The sequence below is a fragment of the Lepidochelys kempii genome, chromosome 8 (genome assembly GCF_965140285.1).
Source record: "Lepidochelys kempii isolate rLepKem1 chromosome 8, rLepKem1.hap1, whole genome shotgun sequence".
In the NCBI taxonomy this organism is placed as follows: Eukaryota; Metazoa; Chordata; order Testudines; family Cheloniidae; genus Lepidochelys; species Lepidochelys kempii.
In genome coordinates this window covers 105,968,948-105,993,213 of record NC_136387.1, presented here as the reverse complement: position 1 = coordinate 105,993,213, position 24,266 = coordinate 105,968,948, and the positions used below count along the sequence as shown (strand labels likewise).

Genomic DNA, 24,266 nt, shown 5'->3' with positions numbered 1-24,266 from the left:
AGGGGTCTGATGCAAAGCTCACTGACGTATGTGGAAGGACCCTTAGTTTCTTGATACATGTACACTGGTAACAGAAGTTGCACATAACAGGAGTTAGGCACAATGAGACACGTGCAGACGCCATCCGCTCGGCCCCAAGCCCCACAGCTAGAACCAAGCCAGACCCTTCTACTCCCCACATGTTACTCAGCTTTTCTCCCATCCCTCACCCTCTGCATCAGCCTCTTGATAACTTGCTTCCATAGGCCATTCCGCCTGGTCGCTCTCAACAGGGCACAGGTGCCACACACAATCTCTTGCTCACCGGGGGGGTTTTTCAGGGTGGGGGAGGGCAGATGGGATGAGGGGGAACTGATCTAAAATGTTCACATTCAAGGGGTGAATTTTCCTTCCAACAAAATCCAAACTGATTAAGTTTAATTCATTCCTCCCTCTCCCCTATAAAAATCCCACCCACTATTTTATTAATACTCTTGTGACTTAAAAACTTTGTGGCAGTTTTACAGATCACACATCCATAATGTGACCCTCTGGCATCTGGGTTTTTTGATGGGGGAAGTGGGAGGAAGAAGTTTCAAATGGTTTCTTCTAAAAAAAAAAAAAAAAAAGAAAGTGGGGGGTTCTCCAGGAATGCATGGGTCAGGGACAAGTAACAGAGTCTTTCAAGTCTAGGATGCCAGTTCAAAGCCAGCCCAGGTCAGTATTTGTTACCGGGCCTTTCAGGGGTTTATTTGACATTCAGTTCCTAGGAGGTGGATCTCAATTGCTCAAAAACCCACCACAACTAGCCCCAGGCCAGCGACGGAGCAAGCCTGGAGCCTGAACTCAGCTCAGCCCTGCAGACAGCTGATCCCTCCAGACAGGGCCAAGACAGTGGTGGGGCAGCTATTGGTGTCATTGCCTGCACCACCGCTGTTCTCAGCATACAGTTACCAGTGTGCATAGCACATGTAGGGAGGCGCAGTCCATGCTTCCAAGGAGCTCACAAGCTAGAATGGATAGAAGACACACAGGACAGCAGGTGTCTAGACGCTGGTGGCTGTGAGCAGTACAGACTGACTTCCTTCCATATAAGCAGGGATACGTCTTGCTTTTGTTTAGTTTCTTAGTGCAGCGGAACTAAGCGCAGACTCCCCTGGGTGTGCGCACAATGCCTCCAGCACCTGCACGGAGGGCAGGAAGCATCCCTTGGTGTATATGAAAAGTAGCCAGCTTTACACAACAAAATAAAGACCACCTCAAAGAAACCAGAGGACAATCATTCATGAACACCACCGTGGTTATTTGCACAGACAGCAACTGCTCCTTTGTATCGGTTAGTCTATCAGGTAAATAATGCACTTGCCAAAATACACACTTAATGAGGTAATATGCCTTGAAGAACAGCTAAAGCTGTATTTACCTGAGAGATACTCAGGTAAGAAACGCAGAAAGACCCGATTAGGAGATGACTGCAGCTGAGCAGGTCATGTGCATTAGGTAAATACACATTTTGTAACCTTCCCCAGAAGGATTTTGTGTTAAAAAAAAACCACACATGCACACAAAAGGTGGAAATCAGAGACTGAAGAGGTTTAATACGGAGTCACTTCCTGCAGTCTGACTTTCGTGGCATATACTGGTTGTACGTCCTGGCTTTAGCATTTTGGGGGCTGTATATTTTATTAAAGCACCACTGCAAGCAAGAGTCGCCTGGAAAACTAAAAACCTCAGTTACAAAACCATAATAAAAAGCTGCCCTGCAAGCCTAACATTTTATTTATCCTAAAGGTGTTCAGGAAGACCTATCACTTTTCCATCTCATACTTTTATTGCCATTAATAAATTCATTACAGCCAAATAGAAATCACTTCCATTCACATCTAACCTATCCTGGAGAACAGATATTTATGCTTCAGATCTTCAAAGCTGTCAACTGTGGATCTGAAGGTCTACCAGAGCAGATAAAAAATCTTGGAATAAAGCAGCTAATAATTTGTTGTGGTAAAGACTGGTCTTTAGAAAAGAAAACTGAGGGGGGACCTGATCACAGTCTTCAAATATGTTAAGGGCTGTTCTAAAGAGGACAGTGAACAATTGTTCTCCATGTCCACTGCAGATAGGACAAGAAATGATGGCTTCACCTGCAGCAAGGGAGATTTAGGTCAGACATTAGGAAAAACTTTCTAACTCTCAGGGTAGTTACACTCTGGAACAGTTTCCTGGGGATGCTGTGGCATCTCCATCACTGGAGGTTTTTAACAGGTTTGACAAACCCCTGTCAGGGATGAACCAAGTTTACTTGGTCCTGCCTCAGCCCAGGGGGCTGGATTTACTGACTTTGAGGGCCCTTCCTGTCCTACATTTCTATGCTTCTATGATTTAACCTACTCTGAAAAGGAAAAATACAACTGAAGTGGGGGAGGGAGTCAGAGAGTAGCCTCCTAAATCAAATACATCCAACAACATAATATATATGGCTAGGTAATACTGGGTAAGATCGGTATTTCTCTAATGTATATTAATGTGTAGATAAAGCTAAGCACTGAACAGAAGCATGCGAGGGGACATTTTGCTAATCCCCTTGACAGCTAGCACATGACTAGGAACAATCCAATAGCAAACTTTTGCTCTCTGCTTTTTTGGCAAGTGAAGTCTTAACTATAGTATTTAGTCAGTCACTACTCTAGACTTCCAGGTATTTTGGGAAGAGACTGTAACATCTTCCTCGGCGAGTTCAGAGTGTCTCAGAGCATTAGGGAGCTGGTGAGCAGATGCTATTTATTAAAATCTGTGTAAAGCATTTATGGCTACTACAGAAGATTCAAGACACTACTAATTATCCAATATTTATTCCAACACACAGCAATGCAGATACTGAGTCAGAACACAGCTTTAAAAAGAAAATACAAACCCTACACTACCCAGATCAATTCACGTGTTGAATGATTCAATTTCCAAACCCAAATGAAGTGTGATAAATGTACTTTATGCACACAGGGATAGATTATAATCTCAGACAGTGTCAACTGCCACATCTGGCACTCAATCCAAACAGTTTAATGCTTATTATCCAGCTACAATTCCTTATACAGATATAGATATATATATTAACTGTAATGGGACCATAAACTATGCCTGGACTTCAAGAAGTATTTTGACAGATTGTACACAGACATAGGAAAATGTTACAGCATTTATGTTCGTAACTCCCAATAACATGGGAAATATCCACCTGCGGGGGGCTACCGCTGGGAGATAACATTAGTTTTATAGGCAGTATATTACTGCATGTCACATGTGACTTCATTTGCTGTAACCAGTAACTATTGCTTACAAAATGCTGGCAGTTAGTACGACCTGCCGCTATTCTGTCTCCAGAATGGCGTGCGGCAAACCCAGGCTGGTCAGGTTCCTTCCCCATCAGTGTGCCATGCAAATGATGGCAAAGCATCACAGCTGAGCTCCAGAAAGTAAGGAAAGCCAAAAGACAGGCAAGCACCAGCTGAACGGGCTTAGCTGCCAGAGGCCCCACTAAATGTACAGAAAAGAATTTGCACTGGCACCTCTGTCACTTCAGGACTCAAGATGAATGAACCTGAGGGAACGGCTTACTGGGAACCACAAGCATCCACTAGAGCAGCATTCTTGCATGTGGCCACCAGGGGCTTTTCTCGTGGCCACAGCCTCCTGGGTGGAGACCGGGGGTGGGGGAAGCAGGGGCCCCCACCCTGGGGCTGCCAGCTGGGAGTGGGCCCTACTCCCCCCCCACACACCCCCGCGGAGACACAAACGCTGGAGCAGGCAGCCAGTGAGTTCCCCACTTTCCCAGGGGCAGTGGGGTCATGCTTGGGCAGTGGGGTCCCGGGGTTGCCCCCCCATCACTGCTGGCCCCCACTGCCTCCCCTGGCCCCCTATCAAATTTCCCCCATGACCTCTGACCCCCATTGCCTGCCTCCCTACCATCTCCCTATCCAGGGCTTAATTTGTCCCCGGGCTGAGTAAGTCTGCTGTGAAAAGTGATATTTGTATGTTTGTTATTATCACTTTTCACAGCAGACTTAGTACTGTAGCTAGCAGGGAGGTTGTGAAAAGTGATATTAACATACAAGTATCACTTTTCACAGCAGCAGACTTACTTGCTAGCAAGTCTAAAAAAAGCAACCAAAAAAGAAAAAGAAACAACAAAAAAGACAAGAATGTGCAGAGCACCTTATTTGTGTTTCTAGTCTGTTTAGGTCCAGTAAAGAAGAGAGACAACTGTACTTTTTTTTTTTAATTATTGAGTCTGCAAAAAAAAATCCTATGTAAATAAATTACAATGATTTGGATGTATGTGCATATTTGTTTGTTTTTCCTGAAGTCTTTTAGGAAAAACTGCCAGAGCAGCCACCAGCAAGAAGAGTTGGTGGCCACACTCTGAGGTGACCAAAAAATTTGTTGTGAGAACCCCTGAGCAGAGGTTCCCACTTTTTCTTACTGCATACCCCCTTCCAGATCTACCAGCTGCCCGCGTACACCAGCCTTCTCATCATGGATAGTGTGTGTGTTCTTTTTAACACACCTGTCTTTAGCCATCTGTAGGTATTTCACTGTTAAGTACAGATATAGTTATAGCAGGATGTATACAACTGGAAAAAAACCCTAAGTTCTGAACTCAGACTGGACAGTTAATGGGCAACTGAGCCCGCGCTGCATGGCGATTGGAGGTGAGGGCTCTGTACGTCAGTGTGTCTGTGTTCTCATTGGTAGATCTTGAAGTAAATTAACACCCGTCTTTTATAAAACAAATTCCCACAGAGTTTCAAAGCTTCATCCGAATAGCCTATTATGAAACTGCAATAAATACAATTAATAAATAATATCCACCATTACACAATTTTTCCCCATGTATCCCCCAGAGAGGTCTCCTGTACCCCCAGGGGTACACATACCACATTATGGGAACCCATGCGCTAGAGGGATGAGAAACTAACAAACAGTGCCAGTCATGAAGTGATCAGGCCACTTTAAGCAACTTTCTCCACTGGTAGTAGAAGTATGAGACCTGATCACACAAATAAATGCACTGCATATGTATGAACGCCTTGCGGTTTGTAGGATGAATGGCATTCATGCCTGTAACTAATTTGTGCACAGAGAGACAAATTAGTCTATGAATCTTAGCTTTACGGGTTCTTTGTGCATAATACTAATATTTAAATTTTACTAATTAAAACAAATCAAAATCATACAAGGGCAAAATGAGACAGTCAGATAATTTCAACAGCCTGCTTTCCACCCAAGAGCAGACACATTCACTGTTCAGGCTGACAGTCTGGAGTGATAATGTCGCCTCAACTTGGGAGAAGGGGAAGCCACAATCTAACAGTGAGCAAACCCTTGGGTTAAGGCAGCAACAGCAGCCCAGACTTAGAGCCAAGAGTGGTCCCACTTTCGTCAGCATTTAAAGAGACACTTTCAGACCAAACAGGGGCCCACGTTTAGATTTGGTACCGATGTTTCTATCAGATTGAGGCTTACGTGTCCATGACTTTTTTTTTTTAAGTGAACTTTAAGTTTTTTTAAATACCAAGTCTTTTCTTGCAAGTGTTTGCAGCCCAAATATCACAGCACTTTGGCATGGCCTGAGAGCCAGAAAATGAAAGACTATAAACAAAAACTAGTGAGTCTAACGGCACTGCTCAAACTTATTTAAAAAAAAAAGTAAATAAATAAAAACAATTTAAAATAGTATTCTAAAAGTTGTAAGGATTTAAAGTGGTGTTAAAAAATACCAGGTAAACTGGTTTAATCAATTCATCTGATAGTATCCTTTTACCATTGGTTCAATTTATTTTCCTCGTTTAATTCCATTGGTTTTTGGTTGGGTATGTTTGTAGCAAACCCACATTCCAGGAAACTTCCAATGTAACTTTCCAAAAGCACTGCCCTGAAATGTTGGTGTAGTGTTCCTATTCGTTACTTGTCACCAATACAGCTGAGTATTGAACTATCTATTTTTACAGATCCTCAAGACTGTGCTCAGCCCTCCTCCTCCCCCACCCCCGTTCCAATAACCTTACAATCTACAATTAGATGGGACACAAGGGTTAGTTCAGTGAGATCATGTGGTACTCATTTCAGGCATGTGCACATCTTGAGAGTTCAATTTAAAGAAAATAACAGTGTTGACTCACTATGTGTAGGCATTTTGAGAGAAGTGAGTTAATGAGGGAAGTGAAGGAGAGGACTGACTAAAACAGGGAGGGAATTCCATGAGTAGGGAAGCTTTCTCCTATCTAACCAGCCTGCTCCTCCCACATTCCTTCAGAGATATGCCATGCCAAACCACTGCATAGACCATCAGGATGGTTTCCATAGTGACATCACAGACAATGTCTTGTGAGATCACAGGGACTGAGGAGGAGGAGCAAAATTACAAAGAAGAGGACTTCTTGTGGCTAATGCATGGATAATCGTTGTGCTGGGAATGAAACAGGTATCACAACTAACTTGACATTGCGGTGAAACCTAATCAAGATGCAGCTCTCATCAGACCACTTATCTCAGGGCTGTCCCCTAAGTATTTCCCAAAGATACAGGATACAATTCTGCTCCAACTTGATTAGGCCAACTCTGCTAGGCAGCCAACTTTTGTCAGCTCCTTGAGTGGTCTCTTAAAACAGATTTTATTGTGTATTTTTAAATTTTCCCCAAGAGCGGCAGTGGCTACACAAATGGATCTCATGCTGAAATCTGAAGGAGTTCTGCACATGGAAGGACAGCAGGACTGCCCCTTAGTGAGAAAGTAGAGGGAGGAAAACAACCTGAAGTGTATAAGTAGTCAGACTGTAAAGCTACAGTGGAAGAATATATTTGGTACTTGGTATAGTACCTTATCAGATGACCTCAGTGTGTTCTGTGGAAAGGGCCAAGTTATATTTTTAATTGTGGTCCGTGGGCTGAGTTTATAAATTAAAGCCACATGCAACTCTCAGTCCACAACTGAGCTCCCACCTAACAGCAATGGAGTTAGCAGAATTGCTGTTACACATATCTTAATTTAGTGAAAGTAAAAATACCAGGCACTTTTAGAACTATGTCTTTTTGCCCTTTGGTTATGTGGTACCTGGCAGATGTGATTACCTGATTTGCACACGCAATTGCTGTGATGCAAATCAGGTACACAGTTGTGTACCTAAATTATTTGAAAATCCGGTTCCGTCACTGTCAGGCTCAAGAGTTAACACTCAACTGAGACAAACAGGATGGTTCACACCCCAACTGTTTAACGCTGTCTACAGTTTGGTGTTGACAATTCTGCACTGTTTTCTATTTAGTTCACATTTGGTTGATTCTCTTTACAATCATAAGGTCTGGACATTTTTAAAGAAAGTTTGTATTCTACAGAATCTGAAGGTCAAAGGGGCTGGAAGATATTTCAAGGAGGCACGTAAACCAGAAACCACATCAATTCACAATAATCCTAGAAAACAGGCAAGGGATAGAGGTACTGCACAGAGAGTTAGTTAGGGTAGAAACAGCAAAGCTAACAGTACATAGTTATATTGCCAAGAAATTTAGGACAGGAAGTGAAGAATCATTATCCAACTGAAAATGCAGGAGACATTCAGAGACACAATGCAATTACCCAGTTGGAATTTGGCCAGCATCAACCACCACTCTATTCTTAGGTTTAAAGAAAATTTGTCAGAGAATATTTAGAGACTTCAGTTTTACCTCTCATCTACAAATCTGCACCCCACTCCCCCAAGTATCACAGCAGCCCCAGCACTCTGCTGGGGAAATGGTTCAGAACCAACAGAGAGAAAGCATTTCTTATTGCGCTTCTCCAGGACCACCACCTGCAGCAACTGTGTGTCCTTCTCACCCAAGAGCAGGCTTGGAAATATGTATATTTGTTTAATAGTCATCAATGGCCTCTTATGAATATAGTTGAGGGTGTCCATTTCCATTCAGATTTAGCTCATGGATCACCATTCCCATCTGCTGTACAGGTTCAGTGAAATTCATACAAAGGTTATTACTAGATCAAAACAGAGGAAGTGCAAGTGCAAAAACTTTACATGCCAAATGTCTTTCAGAACTTTATTTCCTAGATTAAATAAAGGAAAAATTCAATACCTACTAAAAGTAACACAGCCAAAACAAGATAGGTATCGTAGCAGCTATAGCAGTCCTCCTACAGGAATCAAGTCCCAGCTAAATACCTTTCATTCAAAACTATGGGCTTGGCTACATTTACATTTTATAGCGCTCTAACTTACTGGCTCAGGGGTGTGAAAAATCACCCCCCTGAGCGCAGCAAGTCAGAGTGCTTTAAAGCGCTAGTGTGAACAGGCTCCCAGCTCTCGCAGCTAATCCCCTCGTGGAGGTGGATTACCAGGAGCACTGGGAGAGCTCTCTCCCAGCAATCGCGCGCAACCACACTCGCACTTCAAAGCGCTGCTGCGGGAGCGCTCCCGCGACAGCGCTTTGAAGTTTCCCGTGTAGCCATGCCCTATGAAAGTAAAGGTCATCTCAATCTGCGTACACTTATTCAGGGACTTCTTTGTTTAGTGTCCAAATGAATTAGCATTTTCTTTTTAATGCAGTCAGTTTTAGTCTTTTGAATTTTGGTGAGAATCAAATCTGGCTACATGCACTTATGAAGCTTTTTTATGAACGCGTGCACACACGCTATTGTACCTAGAGCAACCTATGCTTCAGAGAAGCAACTGCCATGAAAAGGGTCTCTCGAGAACAATAGAAGCATTTCACCTACAGTATAAATTAACAGCCTGCAAAATTTCAGTTACAGAGAACCCATCCCGAACTCAACTATTTAAGGTACAAAAGTACATCTGAAGTTACTTCCACCACCCACCTCCACCCTGAAGAGTAACCATTTGGATTTCTAACATATAGCTTATTTAGGAAGAAACCATTCTTGGTGTGAAATCTTATATGCCATGTTTACACTGACAAAGTGCTATGAAACTCCACAGTGTTGCACAGAGCACCAAAACTATTAAGTACCTTAACTTACCATTCAAAATAGCAGCTTACAGTGTCTGACAGGACCAATTCCTTTTAGAAATACCACAACCCTAAGCATTTGATTAAAGTCTTCCTTATCTCTTCTGAGCTGAGATATGGTACAATCTAACCAATCAGACCAGCCCTTTGCGCTGTGGCCTAAAGAATACCAGAGATCTGACTAAACTGAAGCCATCAAAAAACCCTACTTCTAAAACCAGAAATCCAAGAAATAAAAAGAAACCCAAGTCTGCATCAGATTTATTTCCTAATAATGCCCCATTGCCATGTAAAGCTACCAGGCATAAGGCTTACAACAGACAGAGTATCAGAAAAAAGGCACAATGTCTGTTCATGCTGTTTAGGAGAAACACCTGTAACACTACAGTAGCAAGAAAAGGGAGGGAGGAGAAATTCCTGTGGCCGGTCACGCAACAAGTAAACGCACATTGTATTTCTCAACTCTCTCAAGTTCACTTCTGAGTTTCAACCTCTTTCACACTCAGAAGATGTGCAATCAGTGTAATCTCACATATGAAAGTCAAACTATTGACTCCCTTATTCAGACACCAAAAGGAATGTCCAACATCCCTATTAAGATTTCTTGCCCCTTTTAAATCCATCTCCCACAATACTCAGTTCAGTGGACAATCAACTTCTGCTGCCCAAAGACTTGACAGCAGTTTATCAAAATCAGACCAGGATTTTGAGGAGCAAGCCCAAGAGCCGCACACTGAATAGTTCTGCTGAAGAACACGCAACTGCCCAAGGAGCGGAGACCCAATTTAACACAGAATGGCAACAAGGCGAGAGCCGCTGGGCCACAATGCTGGGCCCCTCTTCCTTAACCAGCTTCAGAGTGGCTTTCCTTCCTTCCTAGAAGTGGGGCCACACCGGGGGACGAAGTGCTTCACGCCCAGCTACAATGTCCAGTTCTGCAGGCTAACTTCTCGCGGCTTGCCAGAGCCACAGGGCAGAGACCCGGCGAACCACTCCCTTGCCTCTGGGGTGAAGGTCCAGACTCCACTCTCCCCTTTGCTGCCCTCCTTTCCTCTCAGCCCGAGATCCCCCCCGCCCCCCAGCCAGCCCGAGATCCCCCCCCAGCCAGCCCGAGATCCCCCCCCAGCCAGGCCAGCACCCCCTCTCCTGACACCCTGCCCCCGCTGAAGCCCCCCGACGCTTCCCATCCCTCCTGCCCCCCAGGCACCCGGCTCCCTTTAGCACGTAACCAGCTCAACCCCCCCCCCCGGCAGCTGCCCAGGCCCAGCCCCCTGGCCCGGCTCTGAGCCCCTGCCCACCGCAGCCTGCGCCGCCCTGGCCTGGCTCGGAGCCCGTTCCCGGCGCAGCCCCCACCCGCAGCCGTGGGGGCCCCGGCCCGGCCCCGGGGCCCCCAGCCCCTCCCGCGCCAGGGCAGCCCCCTCCCCCTGGCCAGGCCCGCCGGCCTTTGGGGCCCAGCCGGCCGCCGCCCCCCCCCGGCCGGGCCCCGCCCCCCGCGGCCCCCCCTCCCCCGGGGGCCGTCGGGGTGTTTACAGCGGGGGCCGCGCCAGCCCTTCCCCCCACACTCGGCACCACGAGTCCCCAAGCCAGCGACTCACCTCCGCGCACTCTGACCCCCGACCCCGTTCTGAGCGGCAGCCCGGCCGGCCAACCGGAGCGGCCGCTCCCGCCGCCGGGGGCGGGGCTTCCTCCCCGCCGACCCGGACGCAGGCGCGCGGCCGGCCGGCAGCGGGGCCCTCGCCGCGCGGCATCCTGGGGCTTGTAGGCCCGGCGGGGCGCGCTCGCCTGGGGCAGCGGCGGGGCGGGGACCGAGGCTCGACGCCTCCGCTGAGGGGCGCCGGGGCCCAGCCCAGGTCTCGCTGGCCGGGAGGGCAGGTGGCCCCGGCCCTGGGGGCAGCGGGGCCCGGTCCCGTGGGCGGGAACCGGGGTCCCGGCTATAGGGGGGCAGCGGGGCCCGGTCCTGTGGGCGGCATGGGGCTGATGGGCGGGAACCGGGGTCCTGGCCCTGGGGGTCAGTGGGCCCCGGTCCTGTGGGCGGCGTGGGGCCGATGGGCGGGAACCAGGGTCCTGGCCCTGGGGGTGCAGTGGGGCCAGGTCCCGTGGGTGGTGTGGGGCCAATGGCCAGGAACCAGGGTCCTGGCCCTGGGGGTCAGTGGGCCCCGGTCCTGTGGGCGGTGTGGGGCCGATGGGCGGGAACCGGGGTCCTGGCCCTGGGGGTGCAGTGGGGCCAGGTCCCGTGGGTGGTGTGGGGCCAATGGCCAGGAACCAGGGTCCTGGCCCTGGGGGTCAGTGGGCCCCGGTCCCGTGGGTGGTGTGGGGCCATTGGCCAGGAACCGGGGTCCTGGCCCTGGGGGTCAGTGGGCCCCGGTCCTGTGGGCGGCATGGGGCCGATGGGCGGGAACCAGGGTCCTGGCCCTGGGGGTCAGTGGGCCCCGGTCCTGTGGGCGGTGTGGGGCCGATGGCCGGGAACCGGGGCCCCAGCTTTGGGGGTCACTCGCACCACCTATGGGGGCATTAGTGGTGCCAACTCCAAGTGTTCGGACACCATGAGACTTTGAACATACTGTCCGGTTCGCTCTCTCTTGTGCCATTACATTTTTCAAACTTTTTTCTCTCTCACCAGGAGGGCTAGACACTTACCCAAAATCTCCCTCCCGCCCCAGTCCTCCAGCAGGTGGGGTTTGAGAAAAAGACCAAATATGGCGAGACTCGCCGTAAAATTGTGAGAGTTGGCAACACTACAGTGCAGCTGGAGGTTTGACTGAGGTCCTTGGGGATTAAGGAACCTAGGACTATTCATCTTTATTAGAACATGGAACATAGTATTGTCCCTAAAGCTACTGTCTGTCCCTCTGCTTTACGGCAGGTCTGCTTTCTGCCTAGAACCTCCCAAGCCCCTTCCGGACACAGTTTTAAAGAAACAGCACACAAACCGTCACATATTCCCCCCTCCTTTTTTTCTGTACAATCTTTAACCAAAACTATAGCAAATGATGGATCTAAACACCCGTCATCCAACATACCACACCCACAGATCTAGTCATCAGCAGGCTTTGGAGAGCCTTTTGTCCAGGTGATTCACTTGGATTAAGACATTCCAAAGGTGCAGGTGCCTGTTTGTGAGATTTCAGACTCTTCTCAGCAGGATTCTATCCTTTCACTACATCTGTAGTGCGAGCACCATTGCTGCTATGTTCATATTACAGTTCAGCTCTTTCTCAAACTAGCTGACGATGCTGTCTATTCTCGACTGAGTACCTTGATCAGACTCAGCTGTTGGAGTGCAGCTAGAACCAATGACAACAGCTATGATTCTTCAATATGTATCCTTTATTAATATATATATGTATAAAATCAGAGCTGCATTTGTTGACCTAAGCTTAGATGAACCTTAGGGTTCCCTCTTCCCTCAATCACTGGGGACATGATTTGGTCTATTTTGGTCAATCCATTTTGGACAATCCATTTTGGTCAATTTCATGGTCATAGGATTTTAAAAATCATAAATTTCATGATTTCAAATATTTAAATCTGAAATTTCATGGTGTTGTCATTATAGGGGTCCTGATGCAAAAAGGCGTTGGGGGAGGTTGCAAGGTTATTGTCACGGTTCCTCCCCCACTCTGAACTCTAGGGTACAGATGTGGGGACCTGCATGAAAAACCTCCTAAGCTTATCTTTACCAGCTTAGGTCAAAACTTCCCCAAGGTACAAAATATTACGCCCGTTATCCTTGGACTGGCCGCTACCACCACCAAACTAATACTGGTTACTGGGGAAGAGCTGTTTGGACGCGTCCTTCCCCCCAAAATATTTCCCAAAACCTTGCACCCCACTTCCTGGACAAGGTTTGGTAAAAAGCCTCACCAATTTGCCTAGGTGACTACAGACCCAGACCCTTGGATCTTAAGAACAATGAACAATCCTCCCAACACTTGCACCCCCCCTTTCCTGGGAAATGTTGGATAAAAAGCCTCACCAATTTGCATAGGTGACCACAGACCCAAACCCTTGGATCTGAGAACAATGAAAAAGCATTCAGTGTTTTACAAGAAGACTTTTAATAAAAAATAGAAGTAAATAGAAATAAAGATATCCCCCCTGTAAAATCAGGATGGTAGATATCTTACAGGGTAATTAGATTCAAAAACATAGAGAACCCCTCTAGGCAAAACCTTAAGTTACAAAAAAGATACACAGACAGAAATAGTTATTCTATTCAGCACAATTCTTTTCTCAGCCATTTAAAGAAATCATAATCTAACACATACCTAGCTAGATTACTTACTAAAAGTTCTAAGACTCCATTCCTGTTCTGTCCCTGGCCAAGACGACTACAGACAGACACAGACCCTTTGTTTCTCTCCCTCCTCCCAGCTTTTGAAAGTATCTTGTCTCCTCATTGGTCATTTTGGTCAGGTGCCAGCGAGGTTACCTTTAGCTTCTTAACCCTTTACAGGTGAGAGGAGCTTTCCCCTGGCCAGGAGGGATTTCAAAGGGGTTTACCCTTCCCTTTATATTTATGACAGTTATTATAGAGGGGGTTCCGGTACTGATACCCTTACTTCTGCACTGTTGCTGGTGGCAACTCTGTCTTCAGAGCTGGGCTCCTGGCCAGCAGCCGCTGCTCTCCGGCTGCCCAGCTCTGAAGGCAGCACTGCCATGAGCAGCAGCGCAGAAGTAAGAATGGCATGGTATGGTATTGCCACCCTTACTTCTGCACTGTGGCTGGCAGGGTGCTGCCTTCAGAGCTAGGTGCCTGGAGAGCGGTGGCTGTTGGCCAGCCGCCCAGCTCTGAAGGCAGCACAGAAGTAAGGGTGGCAATACTGTGACCCCCCCTAAAATAACCTTGTGACTCCCCTGAAAATCCCTTTTGGGTCAGGACCCCCAATTTGAGAAATGCTGGTCACTCCCATGAAATCTGTATATTCTAGGGTAAAAGCACACAAAAGACCAGATTTCACGATCCGTGACGCGTTTTTCCATGGCCGTGAATTTGGTGCGGCCCTACCCATAATGTGGTATCATTTTTGATCTGGCCCCCTCTGTAGATCTAAATCATGCCAATTCTTTCTGTATTACATTTCTAAGATACTGCCTTTCCAACCCAACCACACTCCTAAAACTCCTCCAGCCTTTGCTATCCATCCACACTGCTAAAACTCATCCAGGCCTTCATCATCTCACAGCTTGACTACCACAACATCCTCTTCTCTGCCCTTGACAAATGCAATATTGCCCAGTTCATATCCATTCAAAATGCTGATGCAAAAACCATTTTCCTAGCTAATCACTTTGACCATTTCATTCCGCTCTTTGCCTTCCTCCGCAGGCTCTCCTTCATCACATAAAGTATAAGCTCCTTGTCTTCACATTCAGGGCCCTTCACCCTGCCCATCATCTCTCATACAATATTGCAATGTCAACTACTGCCTCTAATCAGCTAAAAATACCAGCCTTCACCACCTACTTGTTAAATTTTTCAAATATAACCCACACACCTCCTGGGTGTGGTGCTCTGTAGTCTGTCCCATCTAGTGGCACTGAGACCACTTAGAGAGAAATTAATGAGTCTGCTCTACAGCCTAAGCTAAGGGCTATGTGGCTTTTAGCTCATGCAGTTGAGGCTCATGCATTTACCTACAGAGGTCCCAGGTTCAATCCCAACAATCAGGGTTTGTCGGTTTTACAAATGGGGGACAAACACATTTGTGCTTCCTTGTGGGAGGTGCTCCCCACAAATATCTGCAAAGGCACCTCATTGTCCTCCAAACTCTCCTTTGCTGTAATGCCTACAAAAACATGACAAAGCTTCGGAATCTGGTGAGTTCTCACCCCAGCCTGTCACGCTGACCAATACTGTCTCATTGTGCTCCTCTGTCTGTCTCTCCACACCGGTTGCCTCTTGTCTTGTGCTTAGGTTGTAAGCTCTTTGGTGGAGGGACCATTTTTTTGCTCTGTTTGTACCGCACCTTGCACAATGGGGGCCTGATCCATGAATGTCGTTTCTAGGCATTATCACATTACAAAAAACAACCATTTTGATGGTGAAAGAAAAAGCTTAAGACCTCTTTGGCTATGTCTGCACTATGGCCCTTACAGCAGCCCTGGCACAGCCATTGTAAGGCCTCCCATGTAACCGCTCTAATAAACCACCTCCAATGCGCGGCGGTAGCTATGGCGAAAGGAGAGCATCTCCCGCCTACGTAGCACTGTCCACACCGGCGCTCCTGTCAGTGAAACTGATGTTGGTCAGGGGGTGTTTTTCCCACACCCCTGATCAACAAAAGGGCTAGCGTAGACATAGATACCAAACGTAAGGCTCTCAGCCTCGTATCTATTGAAGCAAAGAGATTTAAAATGAAGATTTACCTCTGAAGTTGGCAGCATTGTTTGTTCCAGTCTGACAGCCCAGAGGCCATAGCTGGGCTTACTCCAGTGAGCTGGGCTTACTCCAGTGACTGACAAGTGAGTTGTCCAGTAGCTCAGCAGAGCTGAGAGGGAGTCTATTTGTTGTACAATTCTCTCAGCAAGTTGTACTGTTCGCTGCCGGCAAAAGCAAATGAGACAAATGCCCACTTTTGTAAAAAAAGCAGTGTGCAGTGTGGAGGAACGTGCAGGGGGATGAGCAGAGATGCAAGTGTGGCAAGGCTCATACGGAGGTGGGCGGGGTTCCAGCAACCCCAGCCTCATGGTGGGGGCAGGAGAGCAGAAAGGGGACTCAGGTGAGCAGCTCGGGCCAGTGCCATGCTGGGGTAGGGAGGAGAGCGAGCTCAGGCCAGCCCTGTGCAGTCTCCCATTTTCCCTTTGGGAAATATGGTCACCCTATTTATAAAGCTTAAAAATAACACAATTGCAAACTGTATCCATGATTTGCAGGTCCTCAAGGAATCCATTTTGAAGCACTTGGAAAGGAAGGTGATCAGGAACAGTCAACATGGATTCACCAACAGCAAGTCATGCCTGACCAACCTGATTGCCTTCTATGATGAGATAACTGGCTCTGTGGATAAGGGGAAAGCAGTGGACATAATATATCTTGACTTTAGCAAAGCTTTTGATACGGTCTCCCACAGTATTCTTGCCAGCAAGTTAAAAAAGTATGGACTGGATAAATGGACTATAAGGTGGATAGAAAGCTGGCTAGATCATCGGGCTCAACAGGTAGTGATCAACGGCTCCATGTCTAGTTGGCAGCCAGTATCAAGCGGAGTGCCCCAGGGGGTCTGTCCTGGGGCCAGTTTTGTTCAACATCTTCATTAACGATCTAGATGATGGGATGGATTGCACCCTCGGCAAGTTCGCGGATGACACTAAGCTGGGGGAAGAGGTAGATACGCTGGAGGGTAGGGATGGGGTCCAGAGTGACCCAGACAAACTGGAAGATTGGGCTAAAAGAAATCTGATGAGGTTCAAGAAGGACAAGTGCAGAGTCCTGCACTTAGGACAGAAGAATCCCATGCAGTGCTACAGGCTCGGGACCAACTGGCTAACCGGCAGTTCTGCAGAAATGGACCTGGGGATTACAGTGGATGAGAAAATGGATATGGGTCAGCAGCGTGCCTTTGTTGTCAAGAAGGCTAATGGCATATTGGGCTGCATTAGTAGGAGCACTGCCAGCAGATCAAGGGAAGTGATTATTCCCCTCTATTCAGCACTGGTGAGGCCACATCTGGAGTATTGCGTCCAGTTTTGGGCCCCCCATACTATAGAAAGGAAGTGGACAAATTGGAGAGAGTCCAGCAGAGGGCAATGAAAATGATTAGGAGGCTGGAGCACATGACTTATGAGGAGAGGCTGAGGTAATTGGGCTTAGTAATTAGTCTGCAGAAGAGAAGAATGAGGGGGGGATTTGATAGCAGCCTTCAACTACCTGAAGGGGGGTTCCAAAGAGGATGGAGCTCGGCTGTTCTCGGGGTGGCATATGACCGAACAAGGAGCATGGTCTCAAGTTGCAGTGGGGGCGGTCTAGGCTGGATATTAGGAAACACTATTTCACTAGGAGGGTGATGAAGCACTGGAATGGGTTACCTAGGGAGGTGGTGGAATCTCCATCCTTAAAGGTTTTTAAGGCCCAGCTTGACAAAGCCCTCGCTGGAATGATTTAGTTGGGGTTGGTCCTGCTTTGAGCAGGGGGTTGGACTAGTCCAGTGGTTCTCAAAGCCAGTCCGCCGCTTGTTCAGGGAAAGCCCCTGGCGCGCTGGATCGGTTTGTTTACCTGCCGTGTCCACAGGTTTGGCCGATCGCGGCTCCCACTGGCCGCGGTTCGCCGCTTCAGGCCAATGTGGGCTGCGGGAAGGGCAGCCAACATGTCCCTTGGCCCGCGCTGCTTCCCGCAGCTTTGAGAACCACTGGACTAGATGACCTCCTGAGGTCTCTTCCAACCCTAATCTTCTAGGATTCTTTTGGTTAGTATTAGGGTCAGTATTACTCAGTTCTAGTTTCTGATGTGAGTCTTACAGGCAATTCAAAATGGCACCCATGTGTATTTCCATATTATCCCCAGTCTCTGGAGAATCTGGGCAACGAGCAGGACTCTTCCAAACTACCCTTTGATTGAGGGAGGGCATCCCACACACTATCTTTGTAGCCCCTACCCTGTACTCCTCGAGATCCACTGCTATGGTGGTGCCCATGGTAAAGTGCCTTATGAAAATGGCTAGGAAGGTCACTGGTTAATGATTTATTCAGAGGTCTTATTAGTAAACAAAAAATAAATACAACTAAACTGCCAAATTGTGTAGTTAGCAAGTATATTCAGCAGAGTAGGGGCTCACCCAACACATCCTCATCCTCTTCAGTCAAGACGCCACTCAACAGGTACCTTCTTCAAGATACTCTGCCCCTCCTAGAGCCAGTTTATTAACCTAATGAGCAGTTTCTCAAAAGCAAGTTCCCTTCAGCCAGATCACAGCCCCTGGTGTCAGGTACTCTACAGTCCTCCTTGAAGATTGCATCTAATAGCTCTTTAGTCTGGGCCCAGATGTCCCTGCCTGGGAGCTCTCCCTTTACAAAGTCTCCCTGAACTAACTTCCCCTCATACTTCATAAGTCAGTCAGAGGGCTGCCACCTGAGTGCTTACTGTCATCACCCGGGAAGCAGCTAGGGGAGACAGAGCCCAGCGCCCTTAAAGGGCCAGCCGTAGAACAGTTGCACTGGAAGGTATGTGCACCCTTGGATCAGTGTAGTGGTCAAGTCAACTTTGTGTCCCTCGTCTCTTGCATTGTAAACTCTTGGGGCAGGAACTGTCTCAAATTCTGTTTGTCCAACACCCAGAATAATGGGGCCCTAACTCTGACTGGGCCTCTGGTAATACAAATTACTAGTAATCCACAAGGTGTCACCCACCAGTAAGGTCGTCCCTGGTCCATGATCTACAATAGGCTTAAATAATCAGATGCATGAGCTGTCTGGCATCTGAGGAGGCCCTTGTGTGGGTCTTCACTATATTACCAGTGCCTTGTGATCTGCTACAAGCTTGAAATTACCAAGACCCTACAAATATCTTGTGAACCTCCTGCACTCTTATGTGCTCCCCAGCAGCTCTCTCTCAGCTACCCAGACTAGGCACACCCAGACAGAACGGTGTCTGGAGTGGCCTGCTACAAGGTTTCAATCACCTCTGTAAATGAAGTAGCACCCCACCCTAATCACAGCTGTTGGCATTTGCTGAAATGGTTGTAGCCTTTATATCACAAAAGGTAGTTCTTGAGGCGGGGTCAATATATGTGGAGCTTTTCTAGATCCCTGTTCACCTCTATCCATCCCATCCACTCTGCCCCATAGGCCAGTCCAGAGATGTGCAGGGGCTAAAAAGGCACCACAAGAGGCCAGTGCTGCTCCCTCAGCGTGCTTGATGCAGGAGGCAGGGCCACAGTGGCCAGCACATGTCAGGGGCAGGTGGGGCTTGTCCATCGCTCACAGGGCAGTGGAGATTTTGGGAGATGACACAGCTTATAGGCAGCCCACAGCAAGCGGTTATCAATCAGAGTGACTTCTACACCTGCTATATTTATGATGCAGCCTGCAGTGTAAATTAGGAGTGGCAAAAGGTGACGTAAAGCTTCCCTTGCCCCCCTTTCTCCCTTGTCCACTCCTTGTGCTGCAACTGCAAGAGGCACATTAGTGAATTGGATATACAATCTGTTAGAAGGAGTTAACCTTAAGTTTAACATGTTATTAATACCGTGCATTTACCTAACATCCTCACATCTTATATTACAGGGATCGCTTTACTCAGCACAGTTTAGGACAGGAAATACAGAATAAAGTCTTCAGTTGCAAAAGCAGAGAGAATCTGGTTGTGATGGGATCCCCGGGGTGCAGCCTGGGACCGTGGGACCACTGTGCCCCCTGAGCTCTCTCCAGCCTGGGCTGTCTCTCACAATACCTTGCTAGTGACCAACAGCAAAGCCCTCCAGGTTATCACTCAGCACCACCGCATGTGGAGCCCCACACCCAGCTAGACTGCATGAATGCTCCCAGAGCCACTCATGAATCATAGAGAAAGGCACCAGCCCAATCCACCCCTCCAGCTCTCAGCACTGTACCCCAGGAATATATCGTCTTGACTGCTCCAGACAAGCAGTGCAGAATTATTAATTGGCTTACCACTTCATCAGTGGAAAGTGGACATACACTGGCCTTTGTCAAACCTGAGCAGATTTGCCACACACTTCAGGCAAACTCACTGGTAAAGATAAACAGTAAAACAAATTTATTGACTACAAAAGATATAGTCACTTACATCTAAGTAATAGGCAAACAGTCAGAATTGGTTACCAACAGAAATAAAATACAGGCACGCAGTCTAAACTCTCAATCCTATTTGACTGGGAAACAACTAGACTAAGCAGTTTCTCACCCCACTGGATATTGCAGTTCATAGTACACAGATTTCACCCTTGAAATCTGGGCCAGTCCCCTCAGTTGGAGTCTTCAGAGTGTCCTTGTTGCTTGCAGCATAGGTGGGTGAAGGAGAAAGGGGGCCAGGCTGGGCCCCCTGTGTTCAGTTTTATACCCTCAGTCCCATGTGCTTGGAGAACACAAGTCCAGGTATGTTTCCTGGGCATTGCTGAGTTTCCAGGCAAGGTTGAGCAATTCCCCCGGTGCGGGCTCATGCCGGTGAGTCACTGAATTGTAGCCGCCTTGCTGGACAATGGCTGTGGATGGGTGGTTTGACACCCCGCCTGAGCGTTGGTGACTTTCCTTGCTGTTGCCTCTGGGAAGCTAATATCTGGCTGATTCCCCAACTTACAGCATGTTTTAGTGACAACCCTAAAGCACAGGTCTCATAACTTCATCTGTATCTATGACATACGTATTTAGGTAGAACCGTGGGTTTCAGCAGTTCATAACCTTTTCCCTGATACCCCACATGGCCTGCTGTATATGCAATATCACACTTATATACAGATAAGGAATATGGGGGCTACAAGACGCTCTCCTGAGGTATGTCACGCTGGTCAGAAGTCACCCCGTCTCATGAAGAGTGCCAGGGAATCTTTAATGACAAGAAGAGGCTGGGAGCTCGTCATCCAGAAGATGGAGCCTGCAGTAGTACAGAGTTGCACAGGGAAATTGGCTCAGTACTGACCAGGAAGGAAGGGAGCTGCCTACTGAGGACTGCTTCATGCTGTTCTTCCCTGGGTCTCTGTGCACTTTTCGGGGTTGACCAAGGTGTCCTGAGGTGAATCGCAGTCACCTGCTTACAGCATGAGGGAGTCTTGTCTGTGCCCCTTTGGGAAAACTCTTCTGAAGCTACCAGCTGCAGGCAACACACGCTCCACACAGGGCCCTGCTCTTTCCACTGCAGGCTAGCAATTTACACTCGAGTGCCCCGTCCCTTCTCTTCTGGGCACCGATCCGCTGCCTGCGTGGAAGCCGTGCACCTCCGTTTACTGTCTTCACCTCTGTTCAACACTCTCCTTCACACAAGGCACTTGGACATGTCTACCATAAAACCAAATGGACATTTATTTGACAAAGCTTGAGCTGAAGATTCAAATAAAAGCAAGTAAAAGGATTTGGAGACAATGTTGTAGGTAGAAGAAAAACATAAAATGCAATCTAGAGCCTGTACTTGAGAAGTTCAATTCTGGCCTAATAAGGTATTTCTCACCCACTGATCAGTCCTTACAATGCAGGTCCAGTCCAGAAAGCTGGAATCCACTTTTCGCAAAACACTTCCCTTGGCAGGGCATTGCCTCTGTAAATGATAACATCTTGTGCCTTCTCCTTTTCTCTCAGGCAGTCCCAGGCTGTGTCTCTCTTTTCATCACCAGGGCATTTCATTAACTTGGGCTCAGCCATGAGGCTATTCAGAGCCTTTCCTTGGGCTTCTTTGCTGTGTAGATGCTCGCTCAGGTCTGCATCTGGTCCAGACTGTAAACACAAGGTTGGGCTGGGTCGAAAGATATGGATTGTTCTTACTCTTCGTTAAGTTAACTCTGAGGCCTGATGTACCTCACGTGACATGCTTCGTCTCCAGCAGCTTTGGAACAGAATATTCTACATGTCTCATAAAATATTTCCCATGCAAACGACTTCCCATAACCGTGACAATTTGCTAGTTCTTAGCTTTTGGCAGAGACCACACTTGACCCTCCACTACGGTGAGGTATCAAGAAACTGGTCAGACATAAGTGTAATATGCCTGCCTGGGCATATCTGTGTCACAGTTTCCCATCCAAGGATTGACTTACCCAACTCTAATTAAGCTTTCAGATATTGCAGGCTCATATTATGACCTCATTTTAAAAAGCAAGGTCTTTAAGTCTGTTTAGCTGCTTATGCTGAATACAACTTTCACATGTCTTCTAATACACATGTTCAGTAATCTTGTATCACTATTTTCTACTTAACACGTTAATAATGTGCCAACCCAAATCCTTCAGTTACTAACACCACCGGAGGGACTCATTAACCAACTTGAACACGTACTAGGGGAATACTAATATTCACAATATACATTTTTATATTCATGTTGTTGTTTCTTGTATCCATGACTCAGTTAATATATTGGTTTAAACATTTGCTGGCAGATGATTTTCTCTTCCTCTAAAGATTTATACTGTGCACATCACCAGGGTGATGCTAATGACAGCTTGTCATCATGCAAAGCTACTTCTGGCTGTCAGTGGAGGGGTGTTTTGAATGGAAAGCAATGCACTCAGCCCTCCTGAGTGCCTCATGTTGCTTAACAGTGACCCCCTCAGGAGCAGCACTAATGATTCACACCCAGTTCTCTTTGGCCAGAAGTTTGGGGGCTGCTTTCAGCACATAGCCATGGGGATAGTGGGTGAAAAAAGCACAGAGGTTTTGAGTAGTATAGAGTTTCTCCGGCCCAGTGAGTACAGTCATCCCAGAAAAAATACAAGAAATCCCAAAAGCAATTGAACATAACGTAAGAACGGCCATACTGGGTCAGACCAAAAGGTCCACCTAGCCCAGTATTCTGTCTGCTGGTAGTGGCCCATGCCAGGTGCTTCAGAAGGAATGAACAGAACAGACAATCATTGAGTGATCCATCCCGTCGCCCATTCCCAATTGAACGATTTTTGTCACACCACCCAATAAACTTCACTTACATTAGCAGGCACAATCATTATCTTTTCCCCCTCCCCTTCATCAGGGTGGTCTGGTCTGAGAACTTTCTCACCCCCTTTGTTTTTCTAGGCTCTCCTTGCCCGGTAATAGAAAAGTGTAGCAGGGGTTTGTTTTAGCTTCCCATGTGCTGACTCAGTTCAAACACAATAATTTCAGTGGGTACTTGACAGCCGGAGTCAGGACCATGTTTCCAGTTGAAGTGAGGAGGCAGCTTGTGGTACTATGAGAAAGACCATGTATGGGGAGACTTGAGTGGGGACAGCAATGACTGCTGCCATTACTAGGTTTATATGGCACTAAGGTTTCTCTGGCAAGAAAAATACCATTTCACCCAACACTTGGGGTAGGTGTTGTCAGGAACTGAATAATGTTAGTGATATGAATTCTAAGTTGGAAGTGGAAGAGGCAGAGAAGGTCAACATGAGAAGCTCAGCTTATCCCAATGAACTTCCTCCTAGGACTGAAGAAGTTGAGGATGCAGTGAAGATACTGAAGAGCAATAAACCTCCCACACACACACAGAGCTAATTAAAAGTGGTGGCTAGGCACTCATCTCGGCATACCGCAAACTTTGTCAATGTGATTTGGCAGTCTGGAAGATGGCCCAAGACTTGGACATAATCCCTGATGGTTCCTATTCATAGAATATAAAAGTAAGATACGCTCTAGGAATTATTTGGGGGAATTCTATGGCCTGTGTTATACGGGAGGTCAGATTAAATGATCACAATGGTCCCTTCTAGCCTTGGAATCTAAGAAAAAGTCTGTTTCTGGAAATTACCACTCAGTCTCGTTGACACATCCTAGCAAAATACAGTCACACATCACCCTCAACGAATTATGCCCAAGATAGAGAACTTTCTGACTGAAGAACTGGGTTTAGACCCACAAGAGGGACAGTGGAGGAATAATTCAGTTTGCAGGTGCTATGCACGAAAGTGCTGGAGAACAATGGGAGGTGCTCCATGTCGACGTGGATTTTGTGAAAGCATTTGACAGCATATGGCACAAACCTCATTAGGCAATCCTGCAGCTGGCTGTAGATGGTGAAAATGTAATAAGGCTGAACATCTCTATGGGAGCACGATAGCTTTGGGGTGGTGAGCACAGTTGGTTTGACTTGAGGGTAGGTCTTGGACAGGGCTGCTTGCTCTCACTGACCCTCTTCAACTGTTATCTTGAAGACATCCTAAGAAGAGATGCCGATGGAAGCCTACAGGAGGGTGTGTACCTGTCGATGGAAGAACAATTATTCATCTGTGCTTCACCAATGATATTGACCCAACTGGATCATTGCAAGAAGAGGTGCAAAAATGTCTAGAGAGAGTAGCGGTGGAAGCAAAGAAGTTAGGTCTAAAGGCATCACACAACAAAGCAGACCACGATCACACTTCAGACTGTTGAAAAGGCAAAGGTATTCCTACCCAGAGCTGAAAAGGCACTGGAGTGTGTGGAACACTTCAAATACCAGGGCAGTATGACGGCAAGGTAGGCTAAATAGCATGTAGCGATCAGACATGGAAATGGACTCGTGACAGCTGCTCTAGTGACACCCGGCCACATTTAGAGTAGCAAAGGTTTTACCAGCAAGTGTAAAATGAAATTGCTGTAGTCTCTTGTCTTCAGCATCTTGCCATATGCCTCAGAGACACAGATGTTAA

The 24,266-nt window shown here is 47.3% G+C and overlaps 1 protein-coding gene across 4 annotated transcripts in view; it reads right to left on the bottom strand.

The window, feature by feature from the left end:
• ERI3 (ERI1 exoribonuclease family member 3) overlaps positions 1 to 10,685 on the bottom strand; it is a 251,599-nt gene extending 240,914 nt beyond the window's left edge. For 2 of the 4 annotated variants that reach the window (XM_073357948.2, XM_073357949.2), the window contains exon 1: positions 10,596 to 10,685. The gene's annotated coding sequence lies outside the window, so the exon portion shown is untranslated. Of the gene's footprint in view, positions 1 to 9,010; positions 10,057 to 10,530; positions 10,555 to 10,595 lie in introns of those variants that run through there. The other 2 variants (XM_073357951.2, XM_073357950.2) reach the window with 2 other exon arrangements.
• Between the last annotated feature and the right edge of the window lie 13,581 nt (positions 10,686 to 24,266).